Here is a 25,675-nt window from a genome sequence, read left to right on the forward strand (position 1 = left end):
AGAACAAAGGGAAAGGTGTTTGATTGACATGAGACAGATGGCAGCATCTTACCACACCCCTTTTTCCTATGTGATATATACGGTTGAATGAGCTATATTGAGTTAGAGGCTCCTCAGACGATTATGTTTGCGTAAGCGGTTGACGCGTCTCTCATAATAGTCTCTGTGCATAATAATTAATAAAACGGTTATGATGTACAAAGAGAACTTTGTCTCTGTGTCCCTTACTCCGAGTGTCGATACATGGAATTACCATCACAGCAGCCGCAAAACTGACTAAAGCCATGGACCAGATAACCGATTGGCTAAATCGTTCATGTCTTCAATTAAATGTAGATAAAACTGTGGGAATGTTTTTTACAAAAAGGCAATGTAATAGTGTGTCAAATATATCAATTTCGGGTCAAAACATTACTATTGTGCCACAATTTAAATATTTGGGCGTTATTATTGATTCTAATCTCTCTTTTAAAACACATATTACGAAAGTCTGCAATAGGGTTAAGTTTAGTTTAGCTAACTTTAGATATATTAGAAATGCCCTTACTTTTAATGCTGCCAAATTATTTATGGATGCAATGATTATGTCACATCTAACATATTGTCTGACAAGCTGGGGACAAACTAACAGCTCATCACTAAAGCCTTTGGCAACTATTTATAGCCTAACAGTTCACATCATTGTATCATCCTTAAAAACCATAAATTGCTGAGCTGGGAAAATTTGATCAAATATAAAAACATTTGTCTAGTTTACAAAATTTTACATAATACCGCTCCGCCTCCTTTCAATTCATTTATAATTCAATATAATAACAGCAGTCAGAATACCAGAAGCACCACACGAGGCGACCTTGTAATCCCATTCAGAAAAAGTACATTTGGTCAATTATCATTTTCTGTTACTGCAATACATAACTGGAACTCATTACCTATTACAATTAAAAACATACATATGTATTCGACTTTTGCAGCACACCTTAAAAATTGGCTAACCGACAATTACAACTGCACACATTAAAATGCTAGATGTGATGTGTGTACAAGATATGACATGATCATGCTTCTGTCATTTGATCTCTGCCTGCCTGCTTCAATGTTATGTCATGTATGTGCTTCAATGTGGCCTCTGCAATGTGGCCTCTGCATTTTTATTCTTTTTTTGTCAATTTTCACTGTTTTATTGTTTGACCTGTTTTTATGTCTTTGTAATTTGTGTTTGCTTGTTTGTCTCAATTTTGTGTTATCTTGTTTGTATGTCTAAGCTCTTGCTTACATCTGTTTTACTTGTAATGTATTTATTGATGTATGCCTATTGCTGGGGACTACAGCTGGAAATTAGCCGTAGAGGCTAAAGCTGCTCTTTCATTGAAAGAGGTTGTCCACATTATTATAAACCAGTAAACTAAACTAAACTAAATGTTTAAGTTGTTGTATATAGTTGTAAATGTTTAAGTTGTTGTATATAAATTGTAGATATGAGAATGTTATGAGAATGTTATTTGAATTGTTTTGCTTCATGTAAATAGTTGTCAATATTTAAATGTTTAAATAAAAAAAAAAATTGTAACCAAGAAGAAATAGTTTTTTGTAGAGCTTGGAATACCTAACCACAAAACGTTGTAAGTAAGGGTGAAGATATTGTTCAATACATTGTTCTAGGCTTCACATGCTAGTTATTTGTTACTTACCAAGTTGTTTCTATTGCAGTCTAAAGAACAATATGCTTTTTAAAAATGGACATAGACAGTTAATATTAAATAATAAAAAAGGGCAAAGACAAAACCAGTTACATTTTATTTACTTTATTTTTTTATTTTTCCCCCAACCTCTCCAACAATGAAAAAAATCTATTTGACCTCTCTCTGGCCTCTGCTTCCCTCCTCTCATCTGCCTCCCTCTGGTATTTTATGTCCTCCTTCAGTAGCTGTAGGAGTGGATCCACTCTCTCCATCCAAGGCTTACTTCAAAAATCACAAGTTACATTAAGATGTGTATAACAATAATGTCCATATATTAATACCCCCAAAGTACAATATCTCCCACATTGTACTTCATCTTCAGATTGTCCTACTTCTTCTTGGCCTGGGTGACCCTCCCTCCGATCCCCATCTTCTCCAAAATAAGCCTGTGTGAATGAGGGGGGAATAAAAAGCAGATTACACAGCTATTACTTCTGAACATTAAACAATAGTGTAGCTTCTCACCGATATCCGTTGGCCGCGGTGTCCCTCCCCCTGGTAAACAGCTGCTATTTTTCTAAACGGAGACGTATAAACGTCTCCGTTTGTTCCTAAGTCCCTGTCAAAAAAGATGAGAAAGCTATCAGTATAAAGCTGTGGATGGTATAATGTTAACGTCACTTTAGTCTGTACAACTTATCTAGTAAGGGTGTGCAAAGCAGCCAGTATTTGTATCTGTATTTGTATTTGTTAAGGGGGAAAAACTATTTGTATTTGTAAAATTCAAAATAGGCGTAAAAATTCCAGGGTTTTTTTGCGTTAGGGCTGGTTCACCCGATTGCAGCGTAATGAAATAATATCCCGATCAAACTCCGCTTCCTGAAAGTTATAAACTGCCGTTGGAACCCAGTTAAGGTACAAAAATCTATTAAACAAAATTGAGACGCAGTTAAGTTTTTTCGCTCAGCCGAGCGCTCTCTGTTGCTGTGTGGAGAATGGAGATGTGTGGAGCAGCCTGTGTCAGTTACCGCTTTTATTCTTTTCCCCTCCCCCGACTGAACGTCACTCACTCACTCACTCATCCGGGCATGTACTGCGGTCTCATGAGAAAACGCAGCTTTTTGATATAACGGTTTTCTTGTTCCCGAATACAAATATTTTTTAAAGGATTTGTTTGAAATAAGTATTTGTAAAAACCACGTTATTTGTGCCTTTCCGAATACCGTATTCAGGTTCGGCTCCACCCCTATTATCTAGTGATTTATAAAAGAAATGTCGGTGACGGCAACCAAGCTAACAACTGTGAGGTATCTAGCTAATTATCAATAGCAATTTGTACTGGCATTTAAACGTTAAACTTTATTTTTATGTACTACCGTTTTAACAAAGGTACGGTAACGTTAAATACTAAACTAAAGATACTTACATTTAAAAGCATATTGCCCCGTCACTCCGCTTAGGTCCGGCATTTTTATTTTTTTTAACGAGCTGGAAAAGCCGTGCGCATAGGATTGTGGGTAATATAGGAGCGCGAAGGATACACATATGCATCCTTTGCCGTCTATGGGAAATTCTCAGAACGAAGGACTCAGTCCTTGGTGGGATTCGGAGGATCCTCGACATTGGAACGGTCCTTCGACGGACATCGATGACGTAGCATCCTCCAAATTCTGGCTTCGAAGGATCCTTCCTTGACATTGAGAAACAGCTGGTGTTTCTACCGGACAGGAAGTATCAATAAATTTGGTACAATCATCAGAACTAAATTGTTACGTTTCATCCAGAATTTTTATCATTGCAGTTGTGTATTGTTCTAACAATTTGAATCTAACGTGAAGAACAATGACATGTAACCAATGACAAAGTTAAGAGGCGTCACCTGCTGGAGGCGCATGTAAAGACAGTATTTTTTTATTGACAAGAGAACAGCAACATGCAAAACTCTCGTAGGGGAAAGAGAATAGACATCCGTGTATACAAATGTAATCAATATACAAAAGTATTGACTAAGCAGAAAAACAAATAAGGCAAACCTAAAAGGGGGAGCTGTTTAAAAATACACAAGATAGGCAAGAAGGCTAGAGAAAATAAAACATTTAGAGCAGCACACAAGGGGAGATTATCAAAACAGTAGTTTCCTGGATATGTCACTACACATTGTTCTTGCAATTTAAGATTTTATCTTTTTCAATGAGGAAAAAAAACATTTAAAATAATTTATGAACCAAACAAAAGGCTTAGAACATCTCCACTTACTGCAATGAATATGATATTTAACCATAAGAATAATCATATTGACTAGATCTGACACTGATTAATCAAAATTTTCCATATAAAAGAGGATGTGTGGCAATGTGAGAGTAGGGATATTATTAATATTATTTTAACCCTTTGACACGTACGATCACACAGGTGTGATCAGTCTAGAGTGGTCCCTGAAGCGTACGATCACACCAGTGTGATTAGAAAGGATTGTTTAGAACGCATCATTAGAACGCCTAGGTACAGTGATGAAACAATGGCGGGTCAGACCGCGCTGTTATTTACTCACATTTAACTCAAACAGCGTTAATAACTTTATTTCCTGATTGTAATTGTTTCAAGACCACACTATGATATTAACCAGGTAGCAAGCATTAAAAAAGGGTTAATTATGTACCAACAGGCAGCCAACACTAGCAGTAATATTTCCTACAATAAACATAATACACAAAAACAAATGATATTAGCGACTACTATAGAGCATCTGAAAGAGCTGAGAAGTGGTCAAAATCATTGTGTAAAAACTTTCTAGAAGTTACGTTACCCGTCTAGGACGCTGCTATGCTTTTTATCAACCAAAGATAAAGAAAGGTGAGTAACTCTAAGACCTGATGGTCATTTACATTTGCCAGACTTTCGGACAGATTTGCCATCCTGGGAAAACTATGCTCTTCATTTTCGCTGCACTGAATTACAGGTCACACTTTGTTTGCTAGCGGTTAGCTTACGTTTGCTAGCTAGCTGCAGTTACACATCAACCATCTTTTGCAGCTGTTTGAATTCGAGTAAAAGAGAGAAGCTTGCAATGCACTGTATGTAGTGTTCCTTACCTGGCAAAGTGACTGTTCATGTCAACTGTCTGAATGCCACTCAATGCACGTGGGGTTAATCCAGTCAGATTGTTTTGGTAGGGTTCACGAACAATAGCTCAATTGGCAGATCTAGTAGCGAACCGATGGCGCAAACTAAAACAGTATTACAGCACTACTTTTGTACTGCATTTGCCTGCATTGCACATGTATACATCCCACTTGTAAAGTTTCTGACCTCTTGTTTGCATTGCTAGTTAGACGCTAACTGCATTTCTTAGTATTATACTTGTTCAGTGACAAAGATGAATCTAAAAAAATCTAAACAAATAAATCCATAGATGTTCCCAGCAAGCAACATGCCGGTGGCCCACTAGCGTTTTGTCGCTGCGGCCGTCAAACGTTTCTGCAAAGCGTTCGGCAAGCAAGCCACCGGCGGAAGCCGCTTTTTTTTTTATAGCGCCGGTGGGCCGCTTTCATGACAATGCCTTCTAACAATACCCTGATCAGCAGCTCACCAGCGGCCCGACAGCGGCTAGCCGCTTTTATGCAATAAACCGAGCGGGATGCCTCACGCCCCAATATTAGGTTTTATTTATAATAATCCTTTATAATAATTTGTGTCACAAATGACAATGAACTGAATAAAATCTAAATTTATTTCAAATAGTGCAAGATGCATACAAAAAAAAACATGCATTATACAGCAAGCGTACAAAACAAACATGTGCAAATGAATTGAAATAAAAGTTTTACCAAATCAAATAGTGCAAGAAAACGTGTCCAGCAACAGCTAGTAACAGTACAGTATTTGAATTTGAAAGTACAAAATAAACATAATACAAAATAAACAAGGGCTAGAATGGCAGTAATATACATAAGAATGACCTAGCAGAAATTATTGAATATCAGATACATCAGTGATATAAGCTTATGAATGGTGGCATAACACTACAACTAGTCAGAATTAAGAACATTCACAGAGCTATAAATATATTAAGAGGATAATGCAACCATTGTACATAGCAGCAGTAAAAAAATAAAAATAAATAAATAAATAGGCTACAGTAGTGCAGCTTAGCAGCAATATTGGTTGTGTTGGAGATGTCATTCATATTCACAGCAGGTCCCTTGTACCGCCGCGACATCTCCCACCTGCACGGTCAGCTGCCCCTTTCTGGTACCTGGGGACCTGGTTCTGGACAGCCTCGCCAGTGGCATCCCGGTTAGAAAGATTCTTCCTTATGGCTCCATTAATGCAGTAATCAGATATTGTACTTAAATGGTCTGACATGATTTTGAGAATTGCATGACATTCAAGACAAATTAAATGTTTTATGAAGACAACATGCTAGCGCAACTATAATCTTGTTTTTACCTGATTGTAGAGGCAGCTGTGCCCTCGGCTTGACATTCTTTTCAGTCAGATGTTTATCAGAAGCTAAAAAGCACAATGAAATGTCAATAACTTAATAGTGAAATAAACAAAACTGACATATACATGTAATTTCAGAAAGGCTGTTGTAGATGTATTGATTGTATAAGTTAGTGAACTGTTGTAAGCTGTTGTAACCAATGAAACAAAATATTAATTGTTTATAATATGAGCTGAAACTGAAGGTGCAAGTAGGAGAATAGGAAACCCTGTTCAAGCGGTTGCCGGGGAGAGAAAGATTTAGTATGTATGTCTTTTGAGAAACAGGTCACAGGTCAGAGACACACACACATAGTCGGACAGACAACACAGAAACCACAAGGGGGGCAAGGGGATACTTGCATTTATCCTTATATGGAATAGAACTGGAATTGGGCCAATGGCACACTTGCTTTGTAACTTAACGCCTCTATCTTTTGGGCGTACTGGAAGTATAAAATGATCTGCTGACTGTTGATCCTTAAACAGTGTGCGGCGACACCTTGTCTCCAAAAGCTTTTGTCATGAACGGAATATGTGGTACGGTAATTGACCTGACTCCTGGTGTTTTATTCTCCTTTCCAACAAACCAACTCTGGGAAGTGTTAGACTTCAACACTGTACAGTATTGCATTTCAGTAAAAGGCTCATGTTCAGACAAATACAGTTTCATTATTACAAGATGCTAGCGTAAATATAGTCTTGTTTTTATCTGATTGAAAAATCCTTGATCTTCGTTTGTTTCGGGAGTTCATCAAATTGTAGTACAACAATGTGATAATCCGCATGTTGTATTGTCCAATTCAGAGCATATAGCTTATATACTTTGAACAAGAGTTGACGAAAGAACCAAGTCGCTAAAATGAATGTTCTAGTTTGCACGGTACAACAGCGTGGAATCCAAATGGCGTCAAGATGCCCATATGGTCTTGCCTTAAACATGAGCAAATCGTTACTATAGTGCCATCTACGGACACGGCGGCGTTAAAACACAGTAAAGAACTGTCCCCAATGAAGCAAAAGTCAAGGCTATAGATGAGTAGTTGAGCCGGTACCATGCAGTGAAAAATGGTCATTAGTTTGTGAAATTATTATGGTAAGCATTGGGGAGATGTGTTTACTGTACATTTCTATTTTTTTATTTTATTTATTTATAAAGCGCTTTTTACAACAGCAGTTGTCACAAAGTGCTTTACAGGAACACCCGGCCTTAAACCCCAAGGAGCAAACAACAGTAGTGTTGAATTTCAGTGGCTAGGAAAAACTCCCTAAGAAGGTCGAATTTTAGGAAGAAACCTAGAGAGGACCCAGGCTCAGAGGGGTGACCAGTCCTCTTCTGGCTGTGCCGGGTGAGATATTAAGAGTCCAATTGGAATAATAAATACATTTCTCTGGGCTAAATCCAGAGTCTATTTGATTTTAGACTAGGTCAGAAGTATGACCAGGTGGACAAGGACAGGGACAGCAACAGGCCCCCCAAACGAGGTAATCTGCAGGTTCATCTCCTTCTAAAATTTTAAACTGGAGGAAACTGAGAAAAGTTAGTAGTACATCCCTCATATCCCCCAGCACAATAATATAGCAGCATAACACCTTGGAACTGAGACGGGGGGTTCCGGTGACACTGTGGCCCTACCCGGGGGAGGCCCCGGACAGGGCCCAACAGGCAGGAAATCAATCCAACCACATTGCCAGGCATCAACCAAAGGGACACCCACCAACCGCAACCCCCCTGAATGAGGGCCAAGTATTGCTAGCGGCGTACAGCCCAATTGCACAAGTGCGCAACAGAGAGTCAACAACAAGCCAGTGACTCTTCCCCCGAAAGGCATTGGAGGGAGGGCATCCCTGTGGCGACGAGAGCCCACCTGGCAAGACAGCAAGGGTGGACAGTATCAAGCCTACTGGTCACCTTCACGCCCCCGGGCCAGGCTACACCTAATTATAAACCGTGCTGTAGAGATGAGTTTTTAGTAGACACTTGAAAGTTTGCACTGAGTTTGCATTTCTAACCTTAATTGGCAGATCATTCCACAGTAGTGGAGCTCTATGACAAAAGGCCCTGCCGCCAACTGTTTGTTTAGAAATTCTAGGTACAATTAAAAGGCCTGCATCTTGCGATCTAAGGTTACGTGTAGGTATGTATGGCTGGATCATTTCAGCAAGGTAAGTAGGAGCAAGTCCATGTATTGATTTATAGGTTAAGAGTAAAACCTTAAAACCAGCCCTAACCCTAACAGGCAGCCAATGTAAGGATGCCAGGACAGGAGTAATGTGTTCAAATTTTTTTGTTCTAGTTAGGATTCTAGCAGATGTGTGCAGCACTAATTGAAGTTTATTTATTAATTTGTCTGGATAACCAGTAAGAAGAGCATTGCAGTAATCTAATCTAGAAGTAACGAAAGCATGGATTAATTTTTCTGCATCAGTTTTTGATAGAAAGTTTCTAATTTTTGCGATGTTTCGAAGATGAAAATAAGCAACTCTTGAGACATATTTTATATGTTCTTCAAAGGAGAGGTCAGGGTCAAGGGTAACGCCAAGGTTTTTTACAGTTTTTTGGGATACGACCATGCAGCCGTCGAGGTTCACAGTGAGATCTGCTAACAACGCTCTTTGTTTTTTGGGTCCTAAAAAGAGCATTTCTGTTTTATTTGAGTTTAAGAGCAAGAAATTCTCTGTCATCCACTTCCTAATATCTGAAATGCATGCTTCCAAAATAGCTAATTTAGGGGCTTCTCCATGCTTCATCGAAATATATAACTGTGTGTCATCAGCATAACAGTGAAAGTTAATATTGTGATTTCGGATTACATCGCCCAGAGGGAGCATGTATAGTGAGAAAAGTAATGGGCCCAGAACCGAGCCTTGAGGAACTCCAAAGCATACCTTTGACTTGTCAGAGGATATGCCATCCACACTAACGAACTGATATCTTTCAGATAAATAAGATTTAAACCAGGCTAGAACATGTCCACGTAGCCCAATATTGGTTTCCAGTCTCTCTAAGAGAAGGGAGTGATCAATAGTGTCAAAAGCAGCACTAAGATCAAGAAGCAACAGGACGGATGCGGAACCTTTGTCTGAGGCCATTAGAAGGTCATTTGTTACCTTCACGAGTGCAGTCTCAGTACTATGATGGGATCTAAAACCGGACTGGAATATTTCATAAATGTTTTTTGTCTTTAGGAAGGCATTCAGTTGTTGGGAAACTAATTTTTCTAAGATTTTTGAGAGGAACGGGAGGTTAGATATTGGCCTATAATTGTTTAATATGTCGGGATCTAGATTAGATTTTTTTAGAAGAGGCTTAATTTCCGCAATTTTTAGTGAGTTTGGTACGCATCCGGAGGAAAGGGAGCAATTTATTATGTTCAGCATTGGCTGACCTAGCACAGGAAATAACTCCTTAAGTAATTTTGTAGGAATCGGGTCTAGCTGAGAGTTTGTGGGTTTAGAACTCATTACAAATTTTGTAAATGTGTCGAGCGATACGGTATCAAAAAATTAAAGTGTCCCCATTGACACCTGGTCAGGGAGGTTCCGGAAATTTTTTGGACAACTGAGATTTTTAGGACCATAACTATTTAAGGATTCAGTTATTTGTTTTCTAATGGTGACGATCTTTTCATCAAAGTAGTTCATGTATTCATTACAACTAAAGTGAAGACCCACTTCACTTGCTAAGCTTTGCTTTTTTGTTAACTTTGCAACTGTATCAAAGAGAAATTTTGGATTGTTTTTGTTCGCCTCAATCAGGTTGGAGAAATAAGCTGATCGAGCAGACGTGAGTGATTTTCGGTATTGTACTGTACTGTCTATCCAGGCTAGTCTAAATACTTCCAACTTGGTGGAGCGCCACTTTCGCTCCAATTTTCTGGAGGCTTGCTTAAGTGCTCTAGTATTGTCGGTGTACCAGGGAGCAAGTTTCTTGTTGCGTATTTCTTTAGTTTTTAGTGGTGCAACTACGTCTAATGTATTTCGCAGTATTGAGTTTAGATCCTCGATTTGATCGTTTACAGATTTATTTACTCTGTCGTTAATAAGCGAACTTGTAAGAATATCAAGGAATTTGTAGTCCGAGAATTTATAGTACGGCTTTTGAAACTCATTGTTTGGGGGGCAAGTGGATTTCTTGTTTTAACGGTAAATGTAATAAGACAGTGATCCGATAATCCAGGATTTTGGGGGTAAATTATTAGATCTACAATATCTATTTCTCGTGACAGGACTAAATCTAAGGTATGATTGTGGCAATGTGTTGGACCTGAGACATGTTGGATGAAACCCATTGAGTCAATTATGGCTTTTGGAAGAGGATCATTGGAGTTTTCCATATGAATATTGAAATCGCCAAAAATTAGAATAGTATCTGCCATGACTACAAGGTTAGACAATAATTCTGGAAACTCATTGAGGAACAATGTGTATGGCCCGGGGGGCCTATAAATAGTAGCTATGTAAAATGATTTATCGGCCTGGTTAACTTTCATGAGTAAAACTTCGAAAGAATGAAACTCTGTGATATGTTTGAGAGTAAGTTTATATTTACTGTCATAAATATTAGCGACACCCCCTCCTTTTCGGGACGCACGAGGGATATGATCACTAGTATAGCCAGGAGGAGAGGCCTCATTTAAGGCAGTGAATTCATTAGGCTTTAGCCACATTTCACATAAACCAATAGCATCTAGTTTATGATCAGAGATTAATTCATTTACTGCAACTGCCTTTGGAGCAAGAGATCTAATATTTAGGAGTCCCATTTTGAGATGCGAAGTGATAGAATTATTTTTCTTTTTGACTGAGGTGGAGGAAGGCTTTATCTTAATAAGGTTGTTTTTGTTAGCACTACCTTGTTTAACTTTTCTCAGCCTGGAACAAGTCACAGTGACAATAGGTAAAGCTGTACTAACTACTCTGGCTATGCTATTGACAGACTCCACTATGCTAGCAGGCTGGCTTACAGCCTGCAGCCTGACCTGCACCCTATCTCATGTTAAAGCTATAGGAGTGAGACTCCTGTCAATGTTCCTAGACAAAAGAAGAGCACCACTCCAGCTAGGATGGAGTCCGTCGCTCCTCAGCAGATCAGGCCTGGCCCTATTTCTGAGAGAGTCCCAAAAAGAAGGCCAGTTATCTACAAACTCTACCTCCTGCGACGGGCAGAACTCCGTTTTCAGCCAGCGATTGAGTTGCGCAAGTCTGCTGTAGAGCTCGTCACCACCCCTAGCTGGGAGGGGGCCAGAGACAATTACTCGATGCCGACACATCTTTCTAGCTAATTTACACACTGATGCTATGTTCTGCTTCGTAACCTCTGACTGTTTCATCCTAACATCGTTGGTGCCAACGTGGATAACAATATCTCTGTACTCTCTATACTTGCCAGTTTTAGACTTTGCTAGCACCAACCCCAGATTTGCGGCTACGTCGGTGGCTTTGCCCCCCGGTAAACAATGTACGATCGCCGGCTGATTCTTTAGTCTAATACTGCGTGTGATGGAATCGCCAATGACTAAAGTTTTCAGTTTTTCAAGTCCACCGGTAGAACATGCCTGCCGACCATTCCCCTCCGAAGACGGCTCGGGCCTTGACTCCGACTCCAGTGGGGAAAACCTGTTCAAAGTCTCAGTTGGTTTTAGCAACGATTCAGGTTTAACTGGTCGACGGCATTTCTTCCCAGTGACCAAGAGAAAGTTATTGCCCGGCTGCAGGAGCTGTGCCGGGGGGCTAACAAAACTATCGTCTCTACCTGGTTGCACTGACGCAGATTTTTCTATTTCTACACTAGCATAATCCTTGCCTGGCATTTGCGCCAGAAGCCGAGCCTCTAACTCTGCTATCTTTAACTTAAGACGAACATTCTCCTCCGTGTTGTTGCTACAACAATTACAGTGATAAGGCATTGTAATGATACTTAGCCTCGGGTGTTCAGGGGTGAGTAGTTATGTTAATTATGTCCAAAAAGAGTCCCGGTGTAGAAAAATTGGGTAAGAGGTCAACAGATAAATATTGCGTTGGTAAAACTCTAAAATAGAATTTTGACCAATTAGTTTATATCGAGTAAATTCGAAAAAGTTTGGCAGGTAGCCAGGTAGGTAACAGCAGGCAGAGTACAGCATGTCAACAATCCCACAATGCAGTTCGTCTCAGGAACATTTCTACACAAAGTCCTTTACACAAGCAATAGTGTCAAAGTCTATTTTATTTAAAAACTACCAATGTTGACCAAAATTCTGTACACTAAGATTTAACAATATTAGAATAAATCAAATAATCAGTATAAGTATAAAAAGGGTACAATATCATCTCTGCTGGAAGAAAATGGCAACACAAGCAGATAAAGCAGACTAAAGCACACGCCCTCTTTTCTGCGGCTAGCCGCCAGCATAACACAGTCGGGCCGCTGGTGGAAAGCCGCCTGAGATGCAAATTAGCTTATGCAAATTGAGATCAGGAGAAAAGCACCAAAAGCTGGTGGCACGCTGGCTGTACGACATTATAGACGCCGGCGGCCCGCCAGCAGCAAAACGGGTTAGTAACCCGAAAGTAGCTAACGTTTGTTGGCGCTGCTATGTTCGTTTATGCGAATCAACCAAATATAATGGTAAGCGGAAGAGTATGTATGTAGATTGGTTATCCTAATTGAACGGACGGTCAGCCCCAGTCATTTCCATTTGCTTGCCTTCTGGACATATTGGTGAATCTGCTCCTTTTTGATTGTCTTAGGTTGGGTTGACCTTACGACTCCCATACTGCATTGCAATGTAAACAGAAATGGCCACGAACTCAGACCGTATTTATCTAAAATAGCTCAAACTCATGACTTTAACCTTGAAAAAAACTATTTACACAAACCTCTTACCTTGGCAAGAATCGGAATTAATTATGTCATATGCACTTAAAACATGTGAATAATAACATAAATAAAGAACTTATTACCACACAAATCATTATCAGATAGTATGCTTGTTTTATTGATACAAGTGACGCGTGCCAGTACTTTTCGCGCCGGTACTCATTCCCAGAGATGGGGACAAGTCACACATGGTCAAGTCCAAGCAAGTCTCAAGTCTTAACCATCAAGTCTCGGGTCAAGTCTCAAGTCACAGTTCAGATAAATCAAGCAAGTCAAGTCAAGGGTTCACCCTAAGCAAGTCAAGTCGAGTCCTTATAAGTTTCAAGTCAAGTCAAGTCACAGTACTAAAGAGATGAACACACACACACTGTCCTCTGTTTCTGACGTGCGCTCGGTGCGAAGCTCGATTTCAAAATCAAATACCGTTCCGTCTCTGGTTAGAATCCTGCTGCGTCCATAGCAACGCGCTGTTTTTCATGGCAACAGTCTGTTATCAAGAAATAACACGCATTCTGCACTGGAATTCAGACAATCCATGTAATAAGGGCTAATAATAACAACCTTATAAACTAATTATTGTGACTGAAAAACTGCCTAATATGTAATTACGCTGTAATTATTCTTGTCTGTATGAGTAAAAAAATAAAACTGGGTGCTAGTAATCACATCGGCGCCTCCATGTTAGCCTTTCATGCAGTAAAGTTAACTGTTATGGTGTAAGCACAATGCTTTTTAGTTTCCACGCGCAGTCCACTAACACTTGAAAATGCGCGCATTTAATACAGACATTATAGCCTACGTGTAATAATATACATGCCCGCTCATTTTAAGATGCCCATCAACATTAAAATTCAGGCTATGCCACTGTTATAGTCAAATTCCCTTACATCTATTTACCAGACGTATTCAGTAATGATAATGGTCACATTTCTAACAAGAAAAAAACAAACATAATATGCAACCAAGGCCAAATTATGACAAACCAAAGATTAATTCATTACATTAGTAACTTAATCGTTATAGATCTTATTGAAACTGTATATAAAGAGATTACTTTCTTACCTTTCCTTGTGGTTCTTAAAATGACGAATGAAATTTGACGTTGTTGCATATTTTGCATCTGGCAAATCTTTTTTTTTTCACACGGCCCAGTTCAAAGTCCTTGTATCCAAACGATACTATTTGTGGAGCTCGACTTACGTTACTGTCTGCCATGTTGGGTGCGGTTTGAATTGTGCAGCGTTAAAGGCACATACGCTGATTAGTGGTGCTGATGTCACAACATATAAAATAATTGTATTGCTGTTTGTTTATTATAAGTTCAAGTCATTGTCGAGTCTTCCACTTCAAGTCAAGTCTCAAGTAACTTGTTCTCAAGTCAAAGTCAAGTCAAGTCATGTTCATACTTTAATCAAGCAAGTCACAAGTCCTGAAAATTGTGACTTGAGTCAGACTCGAGTCAAGTCATGTGACTCGAGTCCCCCACCTCTGCTCATTCCCCAAAATAACATCACCGCTGACAGTCGCTCATTAGTTATTCTGTAATCTAATTTACCTAGCTACTACATTTTTTGGGGGAAATACAATGTCTTTCAAATGGAGACAGCTAACAAATGAAGACATTGTTGAGTTGATTTTTAATTCTGATGAGTCAGAATATCAGAGTGAGGCGAAAATGGTGATGAGGATGGAGGCAGGCCACTTGTGGGTGATGTGATGGAAGTCAGCAGCAGCCACTGGAAGGACAACAGTCATTTTACACCCCCGTCCCTGCCATTGCCTTTGATGAGGGCCAGTCCCACTGAGGCAGAGTGCTTCAAGTTCTTTATGACAGAGCAGCTGGTTGGAGACATAGTGGAGGAGACCAACCACTATGCACTGGAGCTGCAGGAGAAGACAGAGCCAGGAGTAAGGGGAAAGCTTGTCAAGTGGGTGTCAACAACTGTTAGTGAAATGTATACCTTCTTGGTGGCTGTCCTCATGGGAATAGTGAGGAAGAACTCCCTTAAGGAATACTGGAGTTCAGATCCCATGTTTGCTACACCCTTCTTTGCAACACTCTTTTCCCAAGACCGCTTCTTAGTCCTCCTACGGTGCCTGCACCTTTCCAATAACGCCACAGCAAACCTCCCATACCCCTTGCACAAAATAAGGAGAGTTCTATCAGGACTGACAAAAGCATTTGGTCAGGTCTTTGACCCCTACAAAGATCTGTGCATCGATGAATCCCTAATGCTGTGGAAGGGTAGGTTGTCCTTTCGACAATATATTCCCTCCAAAAGGCACAGGTTTGGGGTCAAATTATTTCTGTGTGATGTCAAGACAGGATTTGTTCAGGACATTATAATACACACAGGATCCCCTACTGACATCCAGCATTATGAGGGTCTTGGTGTGTCCGGATCAGTGGTAATGACCATGTTGGCTCCTCACCTTGGCAAGGGCCACACACTTTATGTTGACAACTAGTACAGTAGTCCAACTCTGTTTCAGCATCTCTTGTCTAACAGCACTGGGGCCTGTGGCACAGTCCAGAGTGACAGGAAGGGGATGCCAAGATTCAGCAGCAGGAAGATGCAGAGAGGGGAGGTTGAATTCTTGGACATGGGAAACAGCTAGCTGTGAAGTGGCATGACAAGAGGGATGTTCATGTCCTCTCCACTGTCCATACGGCCACCATGTCAGAAACCGGAAGGGTCGACCACCTGACAGGAGAGAGGAAGGTGAAACCTGACTGTGTGCAGGAATACAATAAAAACATGGGAGCTGTTGATAGGGTTGACATGGTCAACAGCTTTGTGGAGTGTGCCCGCAAAACCACCAAGTGGTACAAGAAGATATTCTTCCATCTTGTGGACACTGCACTCCTCAACAGCCATATTGTACATCGCCATGTGACAGGTAAGATAATAACTGAACAAGCTGTTTCTTTGTAATTGGATATAAAAAATGTCACTCTAATTGCATAATGTAACTCTCACTCATTATCTTCAACTCTCTCACACGTATAGGTGAGGTTATCACATACCAAAAATATCGGGAGAACCTCATGAGAGAGCTGCTGGAGGAGCATCACATCCCTCGCTGTCCACCCACAGGAGGCCGGCCTTCTGGTGACAACCCCCTGCGCCTCACTGCACGACATTTCCCAGCTGAAATGCCTCAGACAGATGCCCAAGGCAGCCGAACCAGGAGGCACTGCAAAGTATGTCTGTCAGGGACCAGGAGCAGGAAGCTGAGGAAGTTAAAGTACATGTGTGTACCTTGTGACACACCCCTATGTGTTACACCATGCTTTGGGGAGTACCACACTCTCAAGCACTATTGAGCAATTGTATTCCTTGGTCTGTTTTGTGTGGTCTTTTTTACTGCCGTGCATGTTTTGTCTTCTAGTAAGTGTCTTAGTACCCAAATAAATTGTTGTTGTAAAATGTATTTAGTTAGTCTTTTGGGGGCATAAGACTTTTTCACAGTACTGTATTTCTAACTTTGTGCGTTATTTATATTCCAGTTAGAGGAATTGTAAATAAACAGTTTTTTTCAGTGGAATACTCGTATGCAGTGTCGTCAATACAGTTAACACCTTTTCTTACTGTTTTTAATTCCAAGAAAACTATGCACAAGGCCACTGTATTCAGACCGCCTCTTGATCACAATGAGATTGGCTATACATACATCGATATGAAGACCATAACGCAAACCAACACCTTACTGTTTACAGTTTATGCAATTATACACTACTCACCATTGTGTCGGAAAAAGATCAGTAGTCACGAATGCATAGCCAGGTCCGGAAGGCGTTCAGCAAATTCTCGTGTCCCAAATAAACTTAACGATTTCATAAAGTTGACAGACCATAAGGTTAACCTTAGCTATACCAACCTAGCTGAAGTCAATGCATCGGCTAAGTACTTCACCTCTAACCTATCAACACCAACTGAAAAGTTTTTTAGAAAAATATTTTCACTGCATATTGCACTGGGGTAGGCTAAATGGGGTAGGCTAAGCACTGTTTAACATAATATTACAATTTACACGAGTGCCATGCTTTGCAGATAATGTGCTTTTAGCCACTACAGTAGTACATTAGTTGATGCATTGAAAGAAACACGCTGGCTAATGGCTAGCTCAAGTAAATTCTACACTGCAGAAGTTGTATTGTCAATGTATTATTTAGTTAGTGTTTTTAAAATGATTTACCTATTTAATTTCTGGTTGTCATATACAAATATAATTTTAAATTGACTGGTCAAAATAAAAAAAAGAACGAAATATATAGCAAACAGCGTGGTTCTGGTAAACTGCAGCGAATGGAGCTGCAGGTCAATCCTGTGACGTCATAATCACATTCTAGTACTCAGAGCTAACACTGAAATCACGCGCAAAGAAACTCACACTGGGGTGCCTGGAAGAGATATTTGGAACATACATGTGAAAAGGTAGTTCGGACCAGAAGCTGTTGGACACGGGGCAAAAAAAGAATATGTGTTCCAGAGTCTCATTAGCTACTCACAAAATACACAAGGGTCTACATCAAATTTAAATATTTTTCTAAGAAAGTCAGCGACCGGGTATACATGTATATTATTAATTATTTTAGAGTGAGTCTCTTTGACTTTGGGGGAAATGGCCCATTTAATTAATTTAAAATTAGATTTTCCTATGGTCAATGGAACCATATTTGGAACCTGTACAAACAATCCTCTGTTATAATCAGAAAACAATTTAGATTTCAAAGCATCGTTAATATACTCATTATTACATTTACTGTCAATTAAAGCACAATCATTAATAACTACATTTGGTAAAGATGGTGAGGGTCTTATTCTAGCATATATAAATGTGCTTTGAATTAACTGTAATAATGGTACAGGTATTGCTTTACAGATCTGAATGTATTTTCTACAAGTACAGTTTAAATTATATTTGTCTAAGAAAGCTTCATATTCCAAAAAGTTACCATTATCATCTATAACATCACCCATATCATACTCTTTAACAAGCTGTGATTTCTTTATATAATGTGTTTTATATTGGAAAAGTATTGGAAAATAAGTGAGTTGGCTTTCTTGATATTACCAGAAGAAACATACAGGGAATTACATGGATAAATGACTTTGGAAATACCTTCTGTTTTAGATAAAGTAACTCTACCAAAGATAGTGAGGTCTCTAATAAGCCAGCGACTCAAAGATTTCTTCATATCTATTACACGGTCAGAAAAATTAACATCTTCCCTTCTGATAGTATTTTTAGATAAAACTATTCCTAAATATTTCACTTCAGCTTTAACCTCGATTGAAGAGATGACGGAATCCGTTGCTGAGTGAATGGGAAGTAACTCACATTTTTAATATTAAGGGTTAATCCTAAAGCTTTAGAGAAAATTGAGACTGAATCAAGGGCAACATCAACCATTAATTTATTTCTTAAAAGGATTGCTGTGTCATCTGCCAATTGACTATTTTTAAATTCCCTACCAAAAATTGAGATCCCATGCAAATCGGGGTTGTGGTTAATGAGCATGATAAGTGATTGGGTGGCTAGAACAGTTTGGGAGAGATTGGGCACCCTTGTCTAATACCGCGGAGCACCTCAAACCTAGGAGTTATACCAGGATTCAGAGACACAGAACTACATATGTCAGTATAAAACATTTTGTTTATTTTACTTAAAATGTTATGTTTATTTTACTTTCAAATTATTTTACAAAAGTTGTTTCCAAAACCTAAAAAATCTAAGACTTCAAATAAAAAGGTATGTTCAACAGTATCAAATGCCTTATAAAAATCAAGAAAAAAAGCATCAGTATCAATGAAGTCTCGATAGTTAAGCATGTCTAGAAGCAATCTGGTATGATTATATATATTTCTACCCCTCATGAAAGCTAATTGACACTCATCAATAATATGTGATAATCCCTCATTTAGACGAGTAGCATAGTCAAGTGCCAGTCATTTATAATCATTACATAATAATGTAATTGGTCTCCAGTTATCCAAAAAAATATTATCTATGTTAGGTTTTATGTATTAGAGTGATGAGACCATGTTTCATAGTGGGAGAAAGATTACCTTTTGAGATACAATCTAAGTAGGTATTATAGAGCATTTTCCTTATATCACTCCATAAGAAAGATAAAAATTCCACGGTTATCCCATCTATTCCAGGTGATTTCCCTTTAGAGATCTGCCGAACTGCTAAATCTAGCTCCTCAATTCTTAGCTCATCTTCCGTAAATTGTTTAAAATTATCATCCATTGTCTTTTTAAACCCCTGAATCTTAACTAAGAATAAAAGGCAATCTTCTTTAGAAAAAAGGGATTTATACAAATTACTATAAAAAGCTTTGATGTTTTTGTTAACTTCTTGATTTTCAACAAGAATATCATTGATATTCAACTTCCGAAATGTTTTCTTCGTCCGTCTTTGTTTTTCCAGACGAAAAAAATCTGAGTTTTTTTCTCCTTCTTCAATCCAACGAGCCCTTGAACGAATAAATGCTCCCTTGGCCTTCCAGATATAGATTATCAAGATGGGTCTGTAGATTGTTTAATTCAGTCTGCTCTTCCAGTGTCAAATCATCTTTACAGCACAGTGTATTAATGTGGCTAATGATTTTCCTTTGTCTTATCTTTTTAAGTGTAGATGATTGCTTACTTGTCCTTATAGCTATCTATCTGTTTAACTTTGAATTTAAACAATTCACCATTTACTCAGAAAATACATTTCCAATTAATCTACTTCTTTAACCAATTGTTTAACTTTGTTACAGAACTCCAAAAGGGTATTATTAAATTTCCATATGGAGTTTATGTTATTCTCTTTTCCATCTGGAGAAAGTGCCAAAGATATTACACAATGATCAGTCAGGGGTGATGCCAAAATTTCACATCTATTTACCTCATTAACTAAATTATCTGAGATTAACCAATAATCCAATCTTGAGCACTGGCCATTATTAGATGAGTTGAACCAAGTATATTGGTTTTTCATTCTCCAATAATCTATTAGATTGGCCTTTGTGATCAGTTCAACTATTGTCTCATTAAATGTGTGGCAGTGTCTCCTTGAAGGTAGGCGATCTAACCATAGATCAGAGGCCAGGTTAAAATCTCCCCCATTTATTACTTTATCTGTTGAAAAAAGCATTTTCCATTCCTCTAAGCACTTAAGGATGAGAAGATGAGAAAGTGCTTTTTTGTTATAACCATACACACATAATAAGATGTTTATACCATTTATTTCAGTTGCGACCATTAAACAATAGCCGGTAGAGTCACTTTTATGGTCAATAATTTCCCCAGGAAATCTATTTAATAAAACCATAACTCCTGCCGAATGTGACGTTCCATGACTGAAAAAGTGAGTCTCCACATTGCACTTTCAGCCTCAGCTGAGTGGGTTTCTTGCAAAAAAACTCAATTAGCTCTTTGCTCCTTACAGAAAAGAAAAATAGCCTTACGTTTAATATTATCTTTCAACCCACTAGTATTTAAAGAAATAAAGGATAACATTTATATGTGATAAGTAAATAACCTGTAAACAGTGCACTAAAGAGTGTAACGATGTGCAGGAATGAGTAATAAGTCCTAAATCTACATGATTAGTGTAACTAACCCTCTAAACACTATGTAGGAAAAATAGGAAAAACTACATACCTAACAGCTATTGTAGCAAAGGTCTATTTAAATATGAAATCAACTTCACCTACTTTGATGTACTCTTCTTAATTTTGGCAGCCATAAAGCTATTGACAGTAGACTACCATAACAAGAAATATCAAAGGATGATCAGTTGTAAAAGCATATGAACAGGTAAACAAAAGTAAACATTCAGTATCTTGCCATGTGATGGCGTGCAAATTTTTCTTTCGAGACATCAATGTGTACCATTAACCATGCCCCAATCATAACAACGGGTCATTTAACCTCGAATGTTCAGTGATGCATTACCAAAACAAAATGTGGGTAGTGGTAATACTTATATATCAGAGCGTCCATGTCAACCAAGCAATAAGATCAAAGTTTCTCAGTCAAACGTGAGTGCAGGCTGGGTTTCTTACTGTTACCAAAAAAGTTTTCAATCAGGGTCCACTTTCCGGTTATCGATCAGAGCGTATTCTTCCCTCAAGAATGCCCTTTTACCCGTCTTTCTGGCTTCTTGGACCAATGGCCACAGCTTTGCAAGCGCCTCCCAGTCTTCTTTCGAGAAGTCTTCTTTGAAACGTATGTGCACGTCTCTACACACTCTCGCATCCTTTGACTTCTTACAAACATCATCCCGCACTGTTCTCATCCTGAACTGAATGATGATTGCTCTCGGTGTGTTATTTGAGGTAGCGGTGTCGTCTTTCCTTCCCAGCCGGTGAACAGTGTCTACGGTGTCTTGCAGCCGCTCCACAGACATTGGAACAACTCTTGTCAGTATGCCGATGACAACTTCTCTCGTATCCTCTCCATCCTTTTCAGGGAGACCAATCATCCTCAGATTCCACATTCTTTTGTACCGGGTTTGCTCTGCATATGCTTCTTTTAATGTCGTGGAAAACACTTCAGATTTCCAGACAAAAAAAGATGCAAAGACTCAGGAGCCTTCGAATCCAAAAGTAGACTTTATTGACGTCATAAAGCCGTGCTGATCTGCAGAGCAACCAAGCCATGTTGGTCTGCAGAACAACCGACTTCCAAACCTTAAACACACATTTTTATACAGAAATGGCTTGGTTATACAGAAATCTATGGGCTCACTCATCCTCCCAAGATTTTGCCAAGACAGTCAAGCACAAGCTACAGGTCCTTCTGTCCTCAATATGAGATAACAACAACCTATTTGACTCCTCTCACTATCCTTTAACTGGACTCATTCAAACCTAACCAACAGACCACCTATACAATATATTCAAACAATTGAATGAAACCACTTTAAAGAAAACTATGTTTACACAAATAATTACCCAAAACTTTACCAAATCCTTTGTCCACTGTTGAATACTTTCTCGTGGCACATCTCCCACTAAATCTTTGTCTATCTTGCTATTTTCTTCATAAATCCTTCTTCCAATCTATCCACACGTCCCTTTTCTAGCACTCGGGCAAATATCACTATCATCTATCAATTTATCCGCTATGCCCATCACTCCCAATGAGTCTCCTTTCACACACTTCCTTACAAACAGACAGGAATTATCTTCCCTCACACACTTTCTCTTTTGCACACACATTCACACACACAGTCTACTGGTCCCCACCTGCTTCCAGGTCCACAGGACGTTACCATACAGGTCTTCTTACAACCCCACCCGTTCAGACCTCCAACCTCGTTGGAGCGGTATCCATGGGGTGTCCACACACAACATCTCAAACATTGACCTTCATCCCATTCACAAACAACTCAATAATTCTCTTAAAACACAATTTTCTCTACTCCTCACTTCTCCTTGACAACAAACAATTCAACACTTCTCTCAACAGTTTTCTCTGCGCCTACACACCCCTTAACTTACTCCTCTATACTCCTCCTAGCACAAGAGTGCTATACTCTCCCACTCTTGGCCCTAACCATTCACGCTCTACTATCACACAGCAGCGGACTCCCACACACCTGTGAGAGGCGGCCACTCATTCAGCCCCCACCCGTGCTGTCCCCCAAAGTTTATGTCTGAGGCGGTACTCACGGGGCACACTCATTCAGCTAAATTCAAAGCCGCCCGGTCCTTTCTCACAGCAGTCTTCTTCTCCTACTGAGGGTGACACGGCGCGGTGGATTCGTCCATGCAGTCGCTCGGGCCGTCGAGCCGGTATCACGAATCCTGCCAGCCTCCTCAACTCTCACGGTTGGCCCTAACAGACCGTGATGGGAGCACAGGACTGGTTGCAACCCTCACACTTATTTGTATATGACCTATCTTGTTGTGCTGTGTCCTACCTAAATGTGTAGCATGCCATTTACCCCCCAATTCTTTGATTCAAAAGCTCCCTATTGCATTAATCAAAAAAGGTTTAGTTTGTTACATTTGGTGAGGCCTTACGTGGTGCCAAACTGCCAGGCTAGGTGTTTCAAGTCACACAAACCACTAAATTAAAGTAAGAACATGCTTACCTCTCAACGTGGCCATGTGTTGTTTGTGCGACCCGACCCACGGCGCCTTCTGCAGTCGAAAGCCAGCCAGCCCGATGCCAATCTTGTTCGTGACGCCAATTATGTTGTGGAAAACACTTCAGGTTTCTAGACAAAAAAGTTGCAAAGACTCAGGAGCCTTCGAATCCAAAAGTAGACTTTATTTACGTCATAAAGCCATGCTGATCTGCAGAGCAACCAAGCCATGTTGGTCTGCAGAACAACCGACTTCCAAACCTTAAACACACATTTTTATACAGTATGGTTATACAATGATATTAGGTCTTCCCATTATGCTAATTTCTGGATGGATCCTTCTCGAATCTTCCATCAATGTTTTTCACAACCCTCTGGGATTCGCTCCCCCAGCCACTACTCATCATGACTCATCATGTTCTCTGAAACGGAAATATTTCCTTATCTATGGGCTCACTCATCCTCACAAGATTTTGCCAAGACAGTCAAGGACAAGATACAGGTCCTTCTGTCCTCAATATGAGATAACAACAACCACTCATCGCACTGACCATGGGAACAATAGTTCATCACTCTCTCTTAACAATTAAACTGTTTGGGAAAATAATATGAGCCCTGGTTAAATGTTTTATCAATGAAGACTCAATTAATATACAGGTGATCACATGAGACGTTCTGTCTACTCTTCATCAGGTTAATGTGAAATAACATTTTATGAAAATATCCCTACATTAACAGGCTGTTTTCTCTCAGAAGGCCTCCTATCTTTTTCTGAAGCACGCAAATGTCTTCACACTTTTCTTTAGTTGCGGTCGTGTTAGCTTCAATACGTCTATCGAAGCATTTCAAAAGTTCCGTCTGCTCGTCCATTTTCCTGGTCAGAGCTTGTACTGCTTGTAGAATTGTAGCACCGGTATTCGCATCCACTGTTTCACTTTGGTGTCTCGGTTTCTTTGGATTCGGCTGTTTAATTGGCGTATGTTCTTTGTTAATTTTGTACTCTTTGGATGAATGTTGCTCCTCTTCCATTTCTTCCTCAATGTCAAAGTCATCACATGCCTCATGGAGAGCAGCCAAGCTGTAGTTGTGATCAGACATGGTTCCAAAAAACGAAGAATAAACCCCCAAAATGTTGTAATAGCTTACTTTTGTCACTAAATGTTGACAGACCACGCAGCCTCCACAGTCAGCTGTTGTTTCAAGCGTGGAGTGTATCGTTTCTGTTGTAAGTACAAGTTAACTTAGTTGAAGTAATTTATTTGTGTTGCAATTACACACGCTAACAAACGACACATTTTAACTTTTTAAGAATGTGTAAATCAATTTTACAATTGCGCAATCCATGCATTTTTAGCTGTCTTTCATATTGCCTGTTTAAATCTCCGGTTTAGGTTGAGTGGAATTAAACACCAGTCGTGTTTGGTAAACAAATTTTTGGGCCTTCAAATCTTGGTAAGTAGACTTTTGACATTATTGTTAATCAGCTTTAATTACCTGTATACGCTTGTTAATCCTCTTTGTATTTAGACCAAGTGACCAGCATCTGTGTCAGTTGGACTGGGCAGTTGTGATCTTACACAACTTGAGCAGATACTTTTAGAATTTTTTTGTCTTGTACTAAAACTGTTTTTAACAATTACCCGCGACTTCAACACCCGTTCAGCGGTGTCATTAGTGGACCCTGTATCTTGTGTAAAACATATTTTGTGAAGATGTTGTTTGATAATGCTGAGGTTGTTTTCTCCAAAGAAATTGAAAATATCGTCTGGGTTTATACATGTTGCTACCGATTCAGAAAAACAACCTTTTAATTAATGACGATTTTATGAAAAGTGCATCAAAATGTTTGGAGATGGAGAGAGTTTTCACACAATATTCACACCATCATAACCTGAGTGCAATTCACCTTGTCCAAAACATGTTTGTTAAAGGCAAATCTAGTAGAACTATTAACTTGAACAAAAACTACCTCATCTTGTTTAGAAAACCCCGCGACAATCAGCAGATTAGTATTTTAGGCAGACATATATACCCCAGTCTTTCTCGATTCTTGGTTGAGAGTTATAAAGTTGGAACACATCTGCCTTTTGGTTATTTAGTTATCGACTATAAAGCTACAACACCAGAAAACTTCCGTCTGAAAACGAGGTTATTTTCAGGGGATTGGCCTGTCGTCTACATTCCTAAGAAAGTTTGATCATGTAGATGATATTTAAGGCACCGGCAAGTCAACGAAAATTTATTTTAGAATCAGCCTCCACCGACCTCATTCTATCACTGTGAAATAGCGCTTAATCTAAGGCGCGGAAATATACCCTTAACAGAATCGCAGCTCTGAAAAGTAAAGAGACAAAAAGCCAAAATGATATACATGTCTAGAAAGAACACTTCAGTTGCAAGGAAAACAAAAACGATCAACCAATCTGGAGGTTTTCTACTGCTGTTACTAAGCGTTGCAGTTCCATTCCTAACCAGTCTAATTGCATCGAGACAGGGTTAAACAACATGGATCATGCTCAGAAATATTTTCTGGTGCCACATCAGTTAGAAA

General features: G+C 39.3%; 1 long non-coding RNA gene across 1 annotated transcript; it reads right to left on the reverse strand.

Annotated features, from left to right (window-relative positions):
- Positions 1-1,827: 1,827 nt before the first annotated feature.
- On the reverse strand, positions 1,828-3,396 carry LOC109615465. Its single transcript, XR_002196457.3, has 3 exons — positions 3,109-3,396; positions 2,208-2,301; positions 1,828-2,128 (listed from the first exon to the last, which is right to left on the reverse strand). It is a non-coding gene; the product is annotated as an uncharacterized LOC109615465 (long non-coding RNA).
- Between the last annotated feature and the right edge of the window lie 22,279 nt (positions 3,397-25,675).

This window comes from Esox lucius, chromosome 21 (assembly GCF_011004845.1).
Source record: "Esox lucius isolate fEsoLuc1 chromosome 21, fEsoLuc1.pri, whole genome shotgun sequence".
NCBI lineage: Eukaryota > Metazoa > Chordata > Actinopteri > Esociformes > Esocidae > Esox > Esox lucius.